An 8,694-nucleotide genomic window follows, 5' to 3' on the forward strand; every position below is an offset into this window, starting at 1 on the left:
CAAGATATTCCCTTTTACCCTTCTTTGAGGTCTTTGTTGGTCTAATTCTTTCCACTTTCATTCTAAGAACGGGGAGGATGGAGGAGAAAGTGCACCCTTATTAGTCATTGCTAGATTTTGTGAAAATTATCTTGGGGATGACTATTATGTTTTATTTTATGATAGCAGTGCTGAGTTTTGTGATGATCTTGCTAGATTTTGTGGAAATTATTTTGGGGATAGCTATTATGTTGTATTTTGTGATAGTAATGCTGGGTTTTTTTATTGTATTACTTCGTGGAAACAACTTTAGAGAAGAGTATTATTTTAGATTTTGTGATAGTAGTTGTTAAGTTTTGTGGAAACTACTTCGTGGATAGTTAGAATGTCATATTTATAATATCTGGACTGAATATTTTTCGATATGTCTTTTGGGTTTAGCTAGATATTATGATGCATTATGTGAGAATCATACTAGAGTTTTAAGAAGATATTTTGTGATAATAGCACAATCATTTTGTAATCACTATATTATCAAATTTTCTTGTGATGTAGTAATTCTTCTCCCTAGTTATTTTACCTTTTATTGATACAATTTTTCTTAGCCAATGTCATTGATCCGGAATTGATAAAATATTATGTTAAAGCTCATTTGTACTGAGTTAGTAAGATATTGAATTCCATTACTTACGATTTGGCTGAGTTATCTAATCTCAAGTTTTATTTTAGAGGAATACAGTCCACTCCACTTGATTTTCTTTTGATTTGTATAGGAGTTTGTAGAGCAAAATTAATAAAACTAATTTTATTTTAAACTAATAATAATAAAATATGTTTCAAGTGATTAGGAATAACAAATAAGAAAATAATTACAAAATACTATAGAAGTAATTTTGGAGACAAAATATATAGAAACCTTATAGAAATATTATGATTTGTTTTAAGGGTAAATATGATATTTGTTGCATTTGTATTCCCAAACCTCTGCAAATTAAACAACGGTATTAACAATCATACATAATCCCAATTTATAAACCAAACAGTAGCATTGGAATGACTAAACTCATTCTCATTCTAGTCTACTATCAAATTCATTCTCATTTTTATTCTTGCCCCAAACTAAACGCCGCCTAAGTTCCTATACTGTAAATTATAGTTCAAAGGATAGTTGGGCAAAAGACAATGATGCTCGTCCTTAGTGCCCATGTGAGTTTGTCTCAAAACTATCATGAGGGAGGTAAATTACAGTGACTAAGAGGTCAGATGGATAGAAGGGTGAATTGTGCCAGGATATAGAGATTTATGTCCGCCAGTCCCGAGATTCGATCCTTGACTAATTGGACAAATCTACCATCTACTTATCATCTCAGCTAAGCTTGGGAGAGCATAGTTCGTAGGATCATGATCTTACACAATATTAATTTGGAATTAGGATCAGATTAGTCGGGATAGTAAAATCGAACGATTCTACTTGAAATCCTTAAATTTTTATAGAATATAATTAATAATTAAAAAAATCAGAAAAGTTTATTTACATATAAATAGATTAATAATTCTACATATATATGCAACAGTTGACACTTGACATGGCAAATGACATTATTATCTAATACTGGACATAATAGTAATTATTTTATAGGCTAGTTCTAACAAATAATTCTTCAGGGAAAACATAGGAAATCATCAAATGTAGAGAATTCTTCTCTTAACTGACTAATATTAATTCAAATAAAGATAATATCCTAACAATAACTAAACAATTGTTTAAATAGTCTTAAAACCATCTTAAACCCCCAACGATATAAAAGCTAAAAATAACCTTTATAAAAAGATTAAAATTCATTAGAACATCCGAAAAAGCTTTAAATAACATTTTTTAAGCCTAAAACTAGGTTGTTAATTCCTATAATGAATGTAGATATCTAAACGAGTTTTGATTTGATGTCTTAAAAGTCTCGTGATTCAATATGATCAAAAATTATGACCTCTTAAAACTTAATTGATTATGCTCTGATTTCACTGTAAAAAATTATCTTAAACGTTCCTAGATCATTTGAACACTTTCGAATCGTATGATTCACAACTACTTTGTATCAATTCATTCTAGTATCTACATTTATACATATATGGTGTGATCGTTGATAAAAGGAAAAAACAATAGAGTAAGACAAAGTATGGATAAAATAAAATGGTATTATGTAAAGAGAAAAATGATATGTTATTTACCTTATGTTGTACATTCTGTGTATATTTAGTGTATTGTTTTCACTTCTTAAATGCAAGATATTATACCCTAAACTTTAAATCCTAATTTTTAAAATATATATATACTAGGTGTGCATAAATCCTAAGTTTTAAAAAATATATATGATATAGGTTATAGCAAGCGGATTAGAAGATGATGTGGTAGTCAAAGTCAAGGTGATGTGGCGGTCAAAGTCAAGATAGAGGAGCATTTCACACCTTGTTATGTTGATCGCCCAGCCTCATGTTAGTTAGAGCCCTAGAGCCAATCATTTGATGATTGTATGGACTCATGTATATCATATTCTTGTATATCAATAAAGGCATTTGTTTGGTTATTATACTTATTTATATTAGTGCCAAATAGACTAAGTATAATAGCGTCCTTGAGTAGAAGGTTCATACCTATATCAATCGATTAGTTGAATCGATAGTGAGATGATATAGGGAACACTACTCTAAATCATTCCTAGTCGAGTATTAACATTCAGGGACAATGTTAATACAATAAGACTAGCATGTAGGTCAGCTCGATGACTTGATCTCACAAGTCATGGATATAGAGATATCAAGTTGACACATGGGTATGCATTAGAGAATGTATACTGAATGACCCGCCATGAGAAAGTATCATGGATCGTTATATGAGTGTCATATACTTTCTCATGTGACTATTAGTATGACTATTAGTCCTTAGACCTGAAGTCACCATGGATCCCTACATAAGGAGTTATGTACTTTGGTTTCGTCAAACGTCACCCGTAACTGGGTGGACTATAAAGGCGATTACTGGGTATATAACGAATTATGTAGAGGGATGTGAGTGATGTAGATGGGATCTATCCCTCCTATATGACGGGAGCGACATCGGTATTCTTGATAGAGTGAGACCACTAAGTGCATGGCCATGCCCAAATGAGTCAACATTAGATGTTGAGCTCATTTGATCGAGTGAGTCTACTTGGAGTTCAAGATTTAGATTGATTAGAGGATGACACGGTCTATGCCTCATATTGATCAATCTAGACGTCTAGGATAGAAGGACACTTGTCATTATTTTGTGAGTAGTCACAATTGGTAGTCACAAGGTGATGTCGGATCTCGACATTCTTGTAACTTGGGTAGTAATGATGTGTTGCTAGATACCGCTCATTACTTATGCTCCTAAATGGGTTTAGGGCATTGCCAACGTTACAAGAACCTATAGGGTCACACACTTAGGACAATTAGATGGAGATTAGGTTCATATGATGAACCAAGAGGATTAGATTCATTTGATTAATCAAATTGGATTAAGAGTAATCCTAATTGGGCTAACTTGAGTTCGACTCAAGTTGATTCATGTGTTCAATGAGTCTAATTTAGATTTTGACTCATTGAATCAATTTAATTTAATGAATTAGATTCATTATATTAAGTTGGCTCGAATCAAATGGTTGGATTAGATCCACCATGGTAGAGATTGAGTCAAGTTTGACTTGACTTGAGAAGGAAGACCAAAGGTCAATTTTGACTTGACCTTTTTGCCACCTCATTGGTGAGTTGGCATTAGGTGGACCAATAATGATGTTCCACATCATCATGGGTGCCACCTCATGGAAGTTACAAAGTCACTCTCTTAATGGTTTTATATTAATTGCAATTAATGCAATTAATGTGATTTTATGGTTTCATATTAATTGCAATTAATGCAATTAATGTGAATTTTGAAAAGTGGCCGGCCACTTGGTTTTTGGGTGAAAAAAATTCATTTTTCATTCACTTGTGTGCATCTTCCTCCTTCTCTCTCTCAAGCTCTCCCTCTCCCTCTCCTCCTTACTTGGCCGAACCTTACCAAGGTGCTAGCACACCTTTGTGTGAGGTTTTCTCCACCTAAGTTGTCCGTGTGGATACTTCTAGAGGACCGGCGCTTGACGGTCTTGAGATCCGGCAACACCTTGGAAGAGCGGGATTCGCGTAGGGCGCGCATCAAGGGTAAACACTTTTTCCTCATAGATCTAAGTAGTAGATCAGTTTTTGAACTCGTACAAGAAATAGTTTTTCGAATTTTTATACGAATCTTTGCACGGATCTACGGCTTTGGGTCCTTCGGGGTTTCCGCGACGCGAAAAAGCGGTTTTCGCGGCTCGAAGAACCCAACAGTGGTATCAGAGCCACGTGCAAAGACTTGTACGAGTTAGTTTTTGATTTTTGGAAAACAAAAAGCTTCTGTGATTTTCTGTAAAAATTCAATTTTTATGGTTTTATGGGTAATTTTTCCTTATAGGCGAAGCACAAGTGTCTCGGCACTTGTAGGCTTCGGCTATCGGGAAGAATTTTCCCAAACGGCTTTGTTTCGACCCAAAAACTTTTGGGACAGCGGACTCGGGTGCTTTTAGATCACAACGGAGCAACTCACGATGGTTAGATCGTGGGTAGGGGCGCTGCCCCTAACCCCGCAAGGGGATTTGCTCCGCGATCGAACCCGAAATCGCTAAAAACGAACCCGTCGGGAAGATTTTTCCTAAACGGTAATGTCTCGGCCCAAATCGTTTTGGGACAGCGGGTTTAGGCGCTATTGGATCGCAAAGGAACCCTCGCGATGGTTAGATCGAGGGTAGGGGCGCTGCCCCTGGGCCCAGCAAGGGGATCCGTTCCGCGATTGCGCCCGAAACCGCTAAACGGGACCGCCGGGAAATTTTACTTGTAAAAATTGTAAAAATTAATTTTAAAATTATAGAAAATTATGAAAATATATAATTTTGAATTATATATATTAATTTGTGATAGTCATGGCCCAAAGCCCAATATGATTGGTTGTGTTGTAATTCTTAATACGGCCTGCGTGCCGTTATGTGTTTGCGAGTGTTGTATTATATTCGCGACCTGCGCGTCGTGCCTCGTCTTTTATTCTTGTTGTAAATTAGATTTAGACTCGAATGTAACTCGAGTTTCAAATTGTAATGTACAAATTGGAGCGGTGGAGAGTCCACACGAGACGGAGTTCCGAGGCGGGCATAAGCAACACAAGGTGGTCAAAGGGAGGCGCTTGGAGAAGCTGTTGACCCTAGGTTGACCAATCGATCTTCTCATTGGCTTGAGAAGATCGTAGTAGGGCCATGACTAAATCACAAATAGATTAATTAATTAATTATTATGTATTTGATGCATGTTTAATAATTAATTAATTAATTAGTGCCTTAACGATTAGATTAGATCTAAGTCGTGCACATGATGCACCCTTGCGATTAGATTAGATCTAAGTCGTGCACAAGATGCATTCTTCTCGATTAGATTAGATCTAGATCGAACCAACTCTAAAATGCCTAACCGTGCCGTGATACCTATCACTACCTCGATCACATGTATTGTTGAATCTGCCAAAGCAGAGCAATACATATTATCTTGGTAGGGTACGGAGGGACAATCTTGGTTCCGTCTATCAACGCATGGGTGAATAAAAACTCAATTAGATTGAGTATTCATAGTTACTCGGTTGGATCGAGTCAACTATAGGCATTCTTCCAATAGTTGGAAAGATAGGTCAAAATCACATCTATATTAACTCTCGGGCGTATTAGCTAACTCGAGTTTTAATATAAATGCGGATATTGATTCTATAAACAAGAGTTGCATAGAGATGTAATTGGTAATCGTTACCTATCGATCATACTAAGCCTTGGGCGTATTAGCCAAAGCTAACTCAAGGGTTAGTATGATGTGGATCTTGTCCCACAAGAATTATAGAATTCAGTGGGAGCATCATTTAATTAAAAGGCCTAATTAAATGATTTTTAAAGAATATGATATTTATTTCTGCAAATTTTTCTGTTGTAGATAACCATGACGTCGAACACGAATTCCTTCTCCCTGCGATCTGTCCTTGAGAAGGACAATTTCTCGGACTAGTACAGGAACTTGAGAATAGTTCTCACCCAGGAGCGTAAGCTGTACGTTCTGGAGCAGCCCATTCCGGAGGCTCCTCCTGCCAATGCCCCGCGAGCCGACAAAGATGCTTACAAGAAGCATCAAGACGACGCATTAGATGTGTCCTGTCTAATGCTCGCGACCATGAACTCAGAGCTTTAGAAGCAACATGAGTTGATGGGCGCTTTTGATATGGTTGAGCATCTTCGCCAACTATATCAGGGACAAGCGAGGCATGAGAGATTTGAGATCTCGAAGGCACTGTTTCAGTGCAAGATGTCAGACGGGGCTCCTGTAGGTCCTTATGTACTCAAGATGATTGGGTACATAGAGAACCTACAAAGACTGGGTTCCCACTTAGCCAAGAGCTGGCCACTGACTTGATCTTGCAGTCCTTGCCAGATAGCTATAGTCAATTCGTTCTCAACTATAACATGAACGAGATTGACAAGCCACTGCCCGAGCTACTTAGTATGTTACGAACTGCTGAGATTAACCTTAAGAAGGTTAAGCCCATTCTGATGGTCCAGAAGCATAAGGGCAAAGGCAAGCCCAAAGGCAAAGGAAAGTCCCAAGCCAAGGGCAAAGGCAAGGCACTGAAGCCTAAAGGAGGGGTCGCCAAGGATGCTACCTGCTTCCACTGCGGTCAGACCGGGCACTGGAAGAGGAACTGCAAGATATACTTGGAAGATCTTAAGAAGAAGCGATGTGAGACTTCCACTTCAGGTATATATGTTATAGAAGTCAATCTATCTATTTCTACATCATGGGTATTAGATACTGGATGTGTTTCTCACATGTGCAGGCGCTGAGAAATAGCAGAGCATTGGCAAAGGGCGAGGTGGACCTACGAGTAGGCAATGGAGCACGGGTTGCTGCTGTTGCTGTAGGAACTTATCAGCTATCTCTGCCCTCTGGGCTTGTACTAGATTTAGATGATTGTTATTATGTGCCTGCTCTTACTAAGAACATAGTTTCAGTTTCTTGTTTAGACAAGAAAGGATACTCTTTTATAATAAAAGACAAATGTTGTTCTGTTTATTTGAAAGATATGTTCTATTGTAGTGCACCACTAATAAACGGACTCTATATTCTAGACCTTGAGAGCCCTATCTATAACATTAGTACCAAGAGGTTCAAGTCAAATGACATGAACCAAACATACCTCTGGCACTGTCGCTTAGGTCATATAAATGACAAGCGCTTATCCCAGCTCCATAAGGATGGTTTGCTGGACTCATTTGATTTAGAATCATATGAGATATGCGAGTCATGCCTACGAGGCAAGATGACCAAGACCCCTTTAGTGGGCATAGCGAGAGAAACCGATTTGTTAGGACTCATACATAGTGATGTATGTGGCCCTTTCAATGTTCTTTGCTAGAGGCGGTTATAGATACTTCATCACATTTACTGATGATTTTAGTAGATATGATTATGTGTACTTGATGACACATTAGTCTAATCTTTGAAAAGTTCAAAGAATTCAAGAATGAAGTACAGAACCAGCGGCAAGAGTATTAAGGTACTTGATCAGATCGAGGTGGTGAATACTTAAGCCATGAGTTCCGTGACTACTTAGCTGAGTGTGGGATTTTATCTCAACTCACTCCTCCTGGAACACCACAGTGGAATGGTGTATCTGAAAGGAGGAATCGTACCTTATTAGATATGGTACGATCTATGATGAGTCACACAGATCTTCCGACATATCTATGGGGATATGCTCTAGACACGGCAACTTTCATACTCAACCGAGTTCCATCAAAGGCCGTGATAAAGACACCATATAGGATATGGCCTGGGAGAGATGCCCAGGTGTCTTTCATGAGGATCTGGGGTTATGAGCCTTACGTTCGACGTCAAGTCTCAGACAAATTAGGACCCAAATCCGACAAGTGCTTTTTCATTGGATATCCCAAGGAAACTAAGGGATATTACTTCTACATTCCCAATCAGCACAAGGTAGTTGTGGCAAAGACTGGGGTCTTTCTAGAAAGGGACTTTGTTTCTAGAAAGACTAGTGGGAGCGCGTTCGATCTTGAAGAAGTTCAAGATGCGAACAATAACACTGATGCCTCGATGGAAATTGAACTGGAACCACAAAGTGTTGTGGATGATGTTGTTCCACAAGGAGTTGAGGAACAACAACCAGTTCAAGTAGACATACCTCTTCGCAGGTCTGATAGGGTACGTCGTCAGCCTGAGAGATACTCATTTCTCTTGTCTGACCATGATGACATTGTGCTCATAGAGGATGAGCCTACCACCTATCAGGAAGCTGTGATGAGACCAGATTCCGAGAAATGGCTAGAGGCCATTCTCGGAGCTGGAATCTTCGATTCGATGATGTGATCAAACAGTTTGGTTTCATCAAGAATGAAGATGAGCCTTGTGACTACAAGAAGGTTGTAGAAAACATAGTTGTCTTCCTCATATTGTATGTGGATGACATACTACTCATTGGGAAGGACATCCCTATGCTTCAGTCTGTCAAGACCTGGCTAAGGAGTTGCTTCTCAATGAAGGACTTAGGTGAGGCATCCCACATTCTTGGGATACAGA

The sequence above is a fragment of the Zingiber officinale genome, chromosome 7A, assembly GCF_018446385.1.
Source record: "Zingiber officinale cultivar Zhangliang chromosome 7A, Zo_v1.1, whole genome shotgun sequence".
Lineage (NCBI taxonomy): Eukaryota > Viridiplantae > Streptophyta > Magnoliopsida > Zingiberales > Zingiberaceae > Zingiber > Zingiber officinale.